Consider the following 12529-nt stretch of genomic DNA (forward strand, 5'->3'; position numbering starts at 1 on the left):
TTCTAGATAATTTAAGTTTTTAATTTATATCACTAAAATACATTAAAATATTCTTAATTATGTTAATAATTAAAAAGCTAATATTCCTATGGTAATTTATATTCCTATGGAAACAATTCTGCTTATTAAAACTAACAACAACATTAGAGAAATCCTCATTTAATACAATCATTATTAAAAATGAATAAAATAATTCTAAATTCACTGAGTTTTTTTTTGTTTTTTTTTTTTTTTAAACACAATTAAGCAGAAATTCTACTTTCACAATTCCAATATTAAGAAGCTATACAGTTGCCTGGATAGGGAAAAGATACAGGTAACAGATAAGCAAACTGTTTCAGGTACAGGGTAGGATAACAAGCAATGCTCACTACAGGAAAGCGATATAGCTACTTGGTTATCTATCTTCACAAAAAAAATTACATCCACTTCAACAATTCAATGCAGCTCAGCTAATTTGTAATATTTTCACTCAAAACATCAAAAATCTACCAAGATGAGTGTGTATTTGTCTTGTCTCTTGAAGAGCCGCTGTTCAGCACACAGCAGCAGAATAGCATTTGTGCTCAGGATTCTGCCATGCTGGAGAACATTACGAGTGCTAATAATTCTCTGTGCAACCTTGTAATTCAGTTTAGGAATGGCATTTTCAGTTTAAAGATACAGAAACTGAGGTAGTGGCCCAATTCAAAGAGAGGATTAATCTGGTATCTCCAAGTTGGACAATGTCATACCAAAATTTTGGGCAGCTGCTCCCAAAGTATCTCTAGAAACAGAGACTAAAGCTGCACACAAGAAGAGTTCATAACCACAGATCCATAAATGCACACATTGGGAGCAGCTTGAGGCTGTCAGAAAATGACTGAACTGCAGGGACAGCTGAGTCTGACTCTTCTTCACAGGTCTGTGCTTCTAGCTCTGGCAGGGGGTTGGTGCTTCAGTGGAAAGTTGGAAACCAGAGAATGTAATGGATCTACTTCTTTAGATACATCTAAATCCCAGTTTGGAAATCAAAGTCCAAAATTAAGTCAGGTACCCCAACTTTAGTGAGTCCACAGAATTGGACAGCCAACAAACTTTGTAAGTCCTGGTGAAAACCAACTGAAGTCAGCAGCCAACTCCATTAACTCAACCAAGCTAATATCATTTCAAGACTTCTTGGCCCTCTATTCCTGTTTAACATTAAATCTTTATAATCTTTACCACAGTGTTGTTAAACAATAGATGGATTAACTTGTCTCTTTTATAATTTAGTTGCAGATATATTTTTTCTACAATGTGAATGAAAACAACGCCACTCTCTACGTGTGCTCATCCTGGCATTTCAAACCTAACTTGTAAACCACGCCACCTAATCTGATTTTTAACTTTACCCAATGTGAAATGAAATGGATAGATCTTTTTTCTTTTTTGTTTTGAAGGTGCTAAGAGACACCATTACATTAAATACAAATATATATAGCTGTTTAAAAACAGCCACAGAAATATTTCTTCGCATTCTCATAGTGCAGCAAGTTAGAATTTAATTCCCTCTAAAAGCTCTATCAAGTTATATCTACACTGCCACACACAGATCCATCACTCCAATAGCCAGATATGCAGGAGAGCTTCTTGGCACCCTCGTGTGTTGAGTCTAACGGAAATGTACTTTGGTTAAATGTTCAGTATCTGTGTATAAACGCATCTTCCAAGTTGGGAGATAAGAGAAAACAAAAAATCCTGCAGATCAGCAAATGCTAAGGCAGCCTGATGAAAGATGCTTCTGCACTCAGAATCTGGGGGGAGTTCTTATGAAAATTAGCTCAAATGTGAAACTGTAGAGATGAAACACAAATGGAGGGCACTCTCTTTTTCCATAATTATTGCACTGGATCATGAAATTAAAGTCATCAAGTAGGAAAGATCCTGTACAGATTTCCAGAGATACTGCATGTTCTGTCTAATTGTGTCAGCCTGGAGTAGCTGATTAGCATAATTAATCTAAACTTCTGATTACCCAAAGGAAGGAGATGTTCCTGGATGCACAGGTGAGATAAAATGATTGAGACTTCAAGAGGCTAATATACAATAGCAAATAAGTAAGAGTATTTCAGAGTCTTGTTTGCTTGTCTCTTGCCTTCTTGAAAAAGGACAGAGGGGAATCAGGACAGCACACTGTGATATGCCCAGTTCTGTGCTGAGAGTACAATACTATAAGGTATTGAAGTTTGACTAGTTAATGACAAAAGAGCTGTGCCAGTAATTTGTTATTCAGTATAGTGACGATGTCCCAGTTGTTCTGTCAAGTCAATGACAAAGTATTTTAAAAACTCCAGATAAGGAGTTAATGGATGCATTTAGAAATTGTTATTGGCAGAGTCACGTCTTAGGTTATCCTCAATGATATGTCAGGAAAGCTTCGGGAACTACAACATCTGAGACTCCAACTTAGTCCTTTTACTGTTTTCACTGAATATCCCGAGTTGGAAGGAACCCACAAGGATCATCAAGCACAACCCCTGGCTCCACACAGGACCACCCCAAAATCAGCCTAGGTGTCTGAGAGCACTGTCCAAACATTCCTTGATCTCCGGCTGGCTTGGTGCCACAACCACTGTCCTGAAGAGCTGTGCCAGTGCCTGACAACTTCTCATTGAAGAACTTTTTCCGATCACCCAGCCTGACCCTCCCCTGTCCCAGCTCCATACCATTCCCTCAGGTCCTGTCGCTGTCCCCAGAGAGCAGAGCTCAGCGCCTGCCCCTCCGCTCCCCTCGGGAGGGAGCTGCAGGCCGCCATGAGGCCTCACCTCGGCCTGCTCTGCTCCGGGCTGAACAAACCCAGGGACCTCAGCCCCTCCTCAGACACCTTCCCCTCCAGGCCCTTCAACAGCTTTGCCTTTGGGCACTCTCCAATACTTTTATGTCCTTCCCATATTGTGTGCCCAACCCCGCACACAGTGCTCAGGGTGAGGCCTCACCAGGCAGAGCAGAGCGGGACAATCCCTTCCCCTCAGCAGCTGGCAGTGCTGGGCCCGAGGCACCCCGGGGTACAGCTGGCCCTCCTGGCTGCCAGACACGCTGCGGGTTCATAGGCACATTGCTGGTGACCAGAACCCCCAGATCCCATTCTGTGGAGCTGCTCTCCATCCTCTCATCCCACATACATACAAGTATCTGCCCCATTCCAGGAACTCACTTTTGTTAAATTTCATACAGTTGGTGACTGCCCAGCCCTCTAATTTGTCAAGATCTGTCTGAAAGGACTCTCTGCAATTAAGGGACTCAACAGCTCCTCCTACTTTAGTGTTGTCTGCAGACTTAGTATGCTTTCAACTCCTGCATCCAGGTCATTTATAATAAATAAATAAATAAATAGAACTGGCCCTAAAATGGAGCCCCACTAGTGACTGGCCACCAGCCTGACTTAGCTCCTCCTACACACCACTGAGCCTGACCCACATCCAATTGTGGGTCATGGTACTTTGTACTTGTATACTGAACATTTTGTCCAGAAGGATACTGTGAGAGACAGTATTGAAAGCTTTGCTAAAATAAAATATTTTTTTTTTAAATCGCATCTACTGCCTTCCCTTGGTCATCTAGGTGGGTAATCTTGTCATAAAAAGAAATTAAGTTAGTTAGGCAGGACTTTCCCTTCATGAACCTATGCTGGCTGCAATCTCAGGAAGAAAAGAACATTTATGTATGTCATGACGACAATGCAAGATGTTTTTTTAATGATTACATATAAAATATTTTCAAGAAAATGTTTTAATGAATTTCAATCAGGTGAAAGCTGCACTACTAGAAACCCAAGTGGAATATTTTGTTTGTTCTCAGCGTGGGCAGTGATGATAGCCTATTCCTTACACTGTTCTTTATCTCTTATCTGCAAAGAATAACTATGGGATTTTCACTTAAAACTCTCTAATTAAGTCCTTTGTTCTCTGTTGACAGTGCTAGCAAACAGGATGCTCATCAACTACAAACTGGATTGAAGATGCAATTGTGTTTCCACAGAAGCTGTCTGCAGTCATAGCTAAGAAACCCCAACTTGCCTTACTCCATTAAGTGTCCAGATCACAGAGGAAAAGATAGATTTCAGGTGCTTTCAAGTCCACTAGCTAACTTTATAAGGTCTTTATATTCATACTGCTGCAGTCCTTTTCATCACAGGGTTATTAGTCAAAGAGAGTTTCGCCTTTTTCGCCATCTTCAAAAGTGCTTTCAATTTATTGGGCATGAACTTTTACATAATGAAAATTAGGTTCCATGCCACTGGAATAAACAACAAAGGAAAAAGTTAAATGAGACACCAGGACTGGATTTACTACTGGAGAGTACAGAAACTGTTGCTCAATAGAACTAGCTGACATAACACTTTCAGCCCTACCAGGCAAAATAATCCTGTTCATATGCTTGCTGATGCCTTGTCCTGTTCCCAGGCCAGGCCATTGTCCTGTCCTGGAGACAAGTAGCAAAGACATTTGGTCAAAAACTCAAATACAAATATTTTGTCAAGAAGCACACAACAGCTGCAGAGCCTTCAGGTGAAAGAAAATCAAATGACTGCAGTGATGTGACGCTGACTGCCAGATAGCAGATGGACTGTGAGGACCTTCCTCAAACTGAAAACCCAGCTGTTCTGAGTGGGGAGAAGGTATCAGCAGCACAAAATACATCACTGTAATAAGAAAATGATGAAACATTTCAGAAGTTTATCAAAATGTGGAAGTGTTCTCCTTAAACCTGGTTTCCTAACCTTTGCAACATCCTGAGTAAATAAACAAACAGCTTGATCTAAATTTATCAGAATCATAAAGAAACTTAAAAATACAATGTCCCTTACACTCTAATGTCCAGGGGCTCAACAGGCAACAGCCGTTGCATTAATACTAGATTCATCACCAGCCCTCACTGTAATGTAACTACTCAGAATGCTATTAACCTTTCTCTAAATCTAAATTCTATGGATAAATAAATAGTACCTTTATAACAACATTCAGATATACTCTTGTCCAGGAAAGATGCTGTTGTTTGTTTTTTTTTTTTTTCAGGTGCACAGCTAAAGTTTCCAAAAGTGCCTCCCCTGCCTTGGGGAGTGAAGGCTTTCTGTTACATGACTTGCAGAAGTATTCTAAGGGCTGTCTGTCCTGGTGCTGGGAGGTTTGCATGCTTTCAAACACCTGCTTAGCTCCTTGCATATAGTTTATTTAGTTATTCTGTGCTGGAAGTCTCTGTTTGACTTCCTGAGTATTATGCTAAATGAAAGGGTGATAAGTGTGGGGTGGGGGAGGCTTCTCTTGTCGTGTATTGCCATGAGCTCGTTCTGTTTTGATCAGCTCTCAACACTGCAGCATTTTTCATGTTAAATGGAGCTGCATTACTTTAGACCCTCAGAAAAGCTTAAATCAGAAGAAGACATTTCTCTAGGCTAATGTACTAACCTTCAGAGTATTAGAACCTTCAGAGTATTAGCTTTCTGAAGTCAAGCACTAGCTACTTTCCTAAGGCTGAGATGTGTATGCCTTCAGGTTCATCCAGAGCTAGATGTCCAACTAATTCACTGCTGTCAGTCAAGCATGAGCCACACACAGCCCTTGGCTTCCACTGGAAAGACTCTCCTACAATTCCCAAGAAAACACAAGAGGTCAGATACGGAGTTCTCACAACTACTCCCATTAACTACAAAGGTGGCAACCTTTGTGGGCTTCCTGTTCCACAGTCCAAGAGCTGCTTTCTTGGCCCCAACTTGTCCCACAGTGAGTTTTGGTGCAGAAGAGAGACAATCAGCACTATTTTCAAAATATATAATTATTTTTCTCAAAGCTTCTTTAAAATGAACACAACTATTTATGCTTTGTACATGCTGCTACTTTAGCTGGTCCACAAAAAGAGTTTTAGGTTGAAAATGTGATCTGCTAAGATTAGGCAGTGTCGTGGTAATAGCAGAATTGTGCTGTTCATATGAATTTTACTTTAATTTCTCAGTGAACAGTTCACCTTTCTGTTTTGCTCTGCTGATTAGGCACCAGAGTATTAGAGGAAATATCACATTGCAGCTAGAAAAGCAGTTCCATTTTCAAAAGCTAGAACACTTGGGCTAATTAGAGTGGCTCAGATACTTTGATCAAAGATAAATTAATGCTTTATATTATATCCTGGCTCTTAGTTAACTTCTCTCACTAAATTCCCTCAGTATTGCTTTCTAATTTCATATAGGGGGGGGAAAGATGAAACTTTTTTTTTTTTTTTCCTAAACAGCTTGCTGTAAATTTAAGAATAGCTTGCTGAATGTTTGGCTTTATAAGAATATATTATGATTTTGTCTCATTAACTTTTTTTTTTTATATATAATGTTTTATTGAACCATTGCATGGTATATAGAGCAGGGTATTGAATTGGGTATTTTATGCCCCATTCATTTCTCATTGCAGTGGTGATGGTAGCACACAGCTCTAGTGCTAGCATGATAAACAGTACTAGTAATCATTTACAGCAGTCAATACTCACAATCCAGCTGAATTTCACATGTAATTCTATTAAATTTAGTGGCACATTTTTGTACCTACAGAAGCCTTTTTGCTGTATAAGTTCTGGGGCATCTTCAGCATTCATACATTTTGCATTTCAATGTCATATTTCCAAGCCTTTTCCTTTTTCTCTATTTGTACAGTCCAGTCATAAAGGCCAGTGTTTACAGCAGTGATGATCTAACAACCACTGAGGAATTTCATGGTAGAAAAAGGAAGTAAACAAATTAAACTATACTCCAAAACTGCCCTGGATTATATTTATATAGTAGCATCTTTTCCGGTGCTGGGAAAAAAAATAATAAAAGAAATACATGTAATTCACTATAAATTTTGCACAAAGCTTAAGAAGTGGATGTTTGATAAACATTCCTTCTTCCCATTTGCACAGTTAACCAACTATGAGTCTATCAGAGCACTTTATATTCATATAAGGTTCATATTTCTGCCATTCCCTGTTTCCATCAATCAATCCTCATTAAATACTGAAAGAAACACCATTTTAAATGCAATAACATAGTAGTAACACTATTTTCAAAATTAGAATTTGGTTTCTACTTAAAGCAGAAAAGGTTTGTGTAAACACATAAAGACTAAAAGAATTCCTCATGAAAGCTTCAGACAGTAGCCCTGCTCTCTGGAGATCCCAGATTGGGCTCTTTTCCATTATTCACCCCCTACTGGCAGAAGACTAAGCTCCAGTATTTGTGAACAGTATGTTCCCTTCACAGCCCTGTGCTTCATAGCAGTCTGGATCCTTCAGTCCTGTTAATGATAGTGGGGTTGATGGGACACAATTTCCCTAGTTAACAACAGAGGCAGACCCCCATAAGAAATCTTGCCACTCTCAGGACAGATGTAACAATCCCACTGACGAACTTCAGGCCCCTGAACAATCATAGGGAGAACAAAATTGCATTCATAATAATTTAATCAATTCTAAAAATATACAAATCTCATGTGCATTTGTTCAGAAAGAGGAGTTTTTCCATCTGGAATTTTAGGCTCTGATACTTCTTGTGGACATCTACAATGGCAGAAGTAGCTACATAGATCTAATGCTAATATAATGGGTACCAGTTAAACAGATATTTGGAGAAGACCACCAGTATGTAAAGAGAAAACTTACTTGAAACATATACGTAGAATTGTGATTTAACAATCACAGACAGCTCATGAGCAGCAATTGTCTCAGGCAATTGCAAATAGGCTGGAGGAATATGAGATGGGAAGGAGGCCTAGCAGAGACCCAACTCCCACCCCTCAACAGATGGTTAAGAATTGTTAGTAATTCTGATCCACTTCCATCACTGTGTCTAGCAGGCTTCAGTTATTCATATGCTATAAAATTTGTACTGTGTTCTTCCTCACACTTCCTATTTCTCCACTTTGATGTCAGAGCCATGAAGTGTGTTTTTTGTTGTTTTGTTATTGTTTCCTTCTCTCTGCTGGTTAGCACTTAGAATCCTGTATTTTCTTTACCTGGCACGCTAACTTGCAGAATGATTCCCTAGCTTTTTCCACCAGAGACAAAGGCTTGCTTTCACTGGAACAAACAATATATGTTTCTGTACAGCTGAGCAGGGAGGCTACGCAGCAGGGATGCAACAATTCAGAAAAATTCACTGCTTTATAAGTAAATCAGTCACCAACACACCCAGCTATTATTGTCACTGGATTTAATAAAGCAGCTTGCTGTAATTTGCATTGTCATGCCTTTAGCACCAAGTAGTTTAGTTTGTCTAAACCAGGCATAAATGTGTTTTCTGTGGTAAAGAACTACAGAATCTCGGGATGGCTGAGGTTGGAAGGGACCTCATGAGGCCGTCTGGTTCAGCCTCTAGCAGGGCTGCCCAGAGTTGCTTGCCCAGGCCCATGTTCAGGCAACTTTTGAAGATATCTGTGGGCAACCTGTGCCAGGGCTCCAGCACCCGCACAGCACAGAAGTGCTTCCAGGTGCTCAGAGGGAGCCTCCTGTGCTCCAGTTTGTGGCCACTGCCTCTGGGCCAGGCCCAGAATATCAGAAAAGTGTGCAAATATTGACTGATGCTTGTCACTCACGGCTGGTATTCTAAAGAACTACAGAAGTACTGAGTGTCTACTAGTTCCATCACAGCATATTTGGGTTCATATTTCAGCTTGCCACATTCAGAGTTGTCCAGTAGTAGCACTACAGGATCTTATCCACACAAACACTCTCTTTTCCACTTTCTCAGACCTGCTTTCTTACAACTTTCTGCATGACAGCTCCTCACTGAGAGCCACACTGCCCATTAGCCTGCATTCACATGGACTTTGAGGAGCAGCCATACAATTAAAATTCGCAGTGTTCAGTATGACTTATAACAGCACATATTTCACATCCAGGGCACTTGCTATTTAGTTGTGGTTAAACACACTTGACAGGCTGTAGAACAGCCTTAGTCACTGGCAGTGCACAGCAATGCAAGAAGCTGATGCAAAAGTCATTTTCTTCCATTCTGTCAGCCACAGTAATCGTCTCCTTCCAGTTGTGCCGCAGTGCCACGGGCTGCCTTTCAAAGCCTACTCTGACACCACAGTAACAAGGCACCTCATACAGAGCTGCCTGGAGCAGAGCTGCTCCTCTTTCCTCTGACTGTAGAAAAGCCACGAGAGGGCCAAGCAGGGCTCTCTGCATCAACTAAGATGATGCAAGCTCAGGTCATGCCCAGAATACAGGAATGTTTTTACACTGAAATTGCTTTTTTTTCCTGTTAGAAGTAAAAGATGAGCACAAAGTAGCACTAAGTCCTTCAGGTTACCTATATAGTTGTGGTATATAATATCCACATACTAAGGAAATACAATAATAATATCCACATATAAAGGAAAATTTATATGCATACAGAGGTATTTTTAATGAATAATACAAGATTCAGCAAAGTCTATTCTGCATAGTGTCTGTCACTGGGATTTGTCTGTAATTCATGACAGAATAGAAATCCAAGCTCAAAATCTGAATGAACGTTGTCAGCTGCATGCATATGGGAGTTCCTTACATCATGTTTATCTCCCTGGTGTATTAACATGGGGATGATATGAGAAATCTTTCAGATATAAGAGAAATCATTTCAAACTTTTAAGTAGTATCATGAATAAAATTCTTGCTACATTAGGACATATGTATTACTATCATCCACATAAAATTCACAACCTCATCCATAGGGTACTCCTATTTGCAAAGATGCAAATGCATGTACTTGAAACAAGCAGAAAATCCCTTTGAATTACAATTTTTGAAACATTCGTTGTTTTTTATGCACTTGCTTGTACCACGCAAAATCATATGATCCAATAAATTTTATACACGGTAAAGATGTATTCTTCACCATTTAATTATGCTAGAACTGATGGCAAATGCTTTTTCCTTTTTTTTTTTTTCTTCCTCCTTTCCTCCTTTTTTCACAACAAGGTATCCTTCAGTTTGCCAATAGCAACAATAAGCAAATACCTGGCAAGATCATTAAGAAAAGACAAAACCAAAAAAAAAAAAAAAAAAAAAAAAAAAGCTGCATTGTAGTGTTAATCCAATTTAAAACTCAGTAGCTGTCCTTCATTTAATTAAATGCAAGATGAGCACAACTTACACCAACAATACAAGTGTCAGTGTTTGCCTCTATGTACTTACTATTGGGGATGAATGTGAAATGAAAGAAAAAGTGCCTTCATTTCATTCTGTAGATTTTGCTTTTCTTTCATCCATATTCTACATCTCCTCACACATATTTTAAATGACAAGCAAGAAAATATGAATTAAAATAAAAATAAAAATTAAAGTGCACCGTTCAGATTTGGATTGAGATTTAGGTTCAACCAAACAAATCCATTCAGCATTTCACTTTCAACCTCCTTAAAGATTATATGGTTTGCTTCTCAGTACGACAAGTTGTAGATTCACTTTTTCCTTTCAACAGTAAGTCAAATTAGTAAATTATCACATTGAACAGAGAAGACAGGGAAGAATTGATTGCCAATGCAACATATCGTCTCAACTTGAAAAAACATGTGCCATGTTAATGAATAAAGTTCTTGGTCTCTCATGTTTTCATGAAGGCATTTTGTGAAGGGGTGGCTAAATCCAATTATCAGTTTCAGCAAACATACTACTTTCTAGCTGAGGTCACATTATTTTCCTAAATGCTACCATTAACAAATGTAATGAGAGGCTTCTTGTACACAACACTCACATGCAAACATGTTCATTTCCTTCCTGCACCATTTTTCAGACTGCTAACTCCAATGAGAGGGAAAGCAAGAACCCACACTGAATTCAGGGACACCAATCACTTAGAAGACTACATTCATCATCTTTCTGTGTCTCACTGCACTTATTCCCCTAATATAAAACCAAAGGCAGGGAGATCTAAGGTTGAACTCCAGAGTTCTGAAGTTAAAATGAGTGCAAGAGTCAATTCTCAAGAACAAAAAAAGAAATGGATATTGATCTGCTTACTCTATAAGATTTTTAGTCTTTCTCTGGAGATAGGACTGGAAAAGACCTCCTTCTTTATTTAGCCCTGTTCCCCTTTTATTGCCACCAACAGTGCTATGTACTCTCCTGCGTAAACAAATGTGAGCAACCTTAGCATTCATTAAATTTTGTTTTCCATTTTCCTGTCTGTCTATTCCAAAGCAACACTACAGCTAGAAATTAGATGATAATTTCTACATAAAGCTTATTCATAACCATTTTATTGCAAGTTGGATTTGTTAGCACAAATCCACCTTTTTTCACTGATATTTAATTTATTGATCTATTTAGAGAGAGAAATGCACCACAACCACAAGCCATAATTGTGTAGTTTCTTATAAAATTGGTTTTTCATTCACAATTATCCTAGTAGGTGATGGGGTGTTTTTTGTTTGTTTGTTTGTTTGTTTTGCAACTGCTTACCAGAATGATTTAAAGTGTCCTGGATTTGGTCCACTAATGACTTTTTAAAAGCCTTTAGCTTCTGTTGTAAACACCTATGCAAGGACTTCTCCAATTGCATGTGCAATTTTAACTTTTATATCACACAGCAGCTAATAGTTCCCTTCTGATCATCAAGAAAACTTTGCACAGTGGTGGGTTTTTGACTCTTGATTATAATTGCTGAGTCTCCAACTTTAGCAGATTTTCCTCATCTTGCATGCTGTATTCTTCCACTTTCATCCTATTTCTATCACTATAACACTCAATATCATCCATTTTTTTCTTAATATTCTATTCTCCAAATTGATGTCAGCTTCAAATCTGAGTTACAGGCAAATTAATTAGCACATCTGTACTTGCTATGCCAAGATCACAAGAAAAGTTTCTTGGGAATTCTAAATGCATTAGCTTGGTACTTTCTGCTTTCACTGCAAACCATCAGTACTGACCTTAAAATTTTTGCATATAGATGTGCACAGATGTGCACATTAGTTCTGCACCTGAGTTAATTTACTATTTGGCATTATGCTTTTGAAATCCAGATTGATTAAATTCTTTCTCAGTTATCTTTTCAAAAATAATAATGAAGGACTTATCAGTGGTAAAAAACAAAAAAACAAACAAACAAAAAAAACCAGGATCTCATATTCCACTTTCTATTAACATTTTTATTTATTTATTATTTTGTTCAATAAAACAAATTCTAAAGGCTTATATCTTATTGAGAGTAGAGTCAAGAGCTAGCAATGCCTGGCTTGCTTTCCTACACTCTTAAATTTTTCAGAGCTTCGTCTTTTATAATCTATGAAATCTACGCTTTTAATATTTCAATTTAATATAAGCAGATTTTAACTAGTGATTTCCTGCTCTATTGTATTTTCTACAATATATTCATTAATAACCAAAAGCACATTTTAAAAAAGAAAGATTCTCACAGATTCCGTGATTGTTTTGTGTAGAAATGTGTCACCTATCCCACTCCAGAGAATCTAGATACTGCTATTGTTAGCAAAATGTGTTCTTCAGTTGAATTCAGCCTGCATTTCAGAAATTAGAGCTTTCCATAAAGGACACAAATCCC

At 38.5% G+C, this 12529-nt stretch overlaps 1 long non-coding RNA gene across 3 annotated transcripts in view; it reads right to left on the reverse strand.

Moving 5' to 3' along the window:
- The window catches only part of LOC311445204, a 161423-nt gene that overhangs the window by 46650 nt on the left and 102244 nt on the right, over positions 1-12529 (reverse strand). Inside the window, exon 1 of one of the 3 annotated variants that reach the window (XR_014698300.1) lies at positions 2958-3013. The exons of the other annotated variants lie outside the window; for them this stretch is intronic. This is a non-coding gene — a long non-coding RNA (uncharacterized lncRNA). Of the gene's footprint in view, positions 1-2957; positions 3014-12529 lie in introns of those variants that run through there. 3 annotated transcript variants of the gene reach the window in all.

The sequence above is a fragment of the Aythya ferina genome, assembly GCF_964211825.1.
Source record: "Aythya ferina genome assembly, chromosome: 15".
NCBI classification, from domain to species: Eukaryota; Metazoa; Chordata; class Aves; order Anseriformes; family Anatidae; genus Aythya; species Aythya ferina.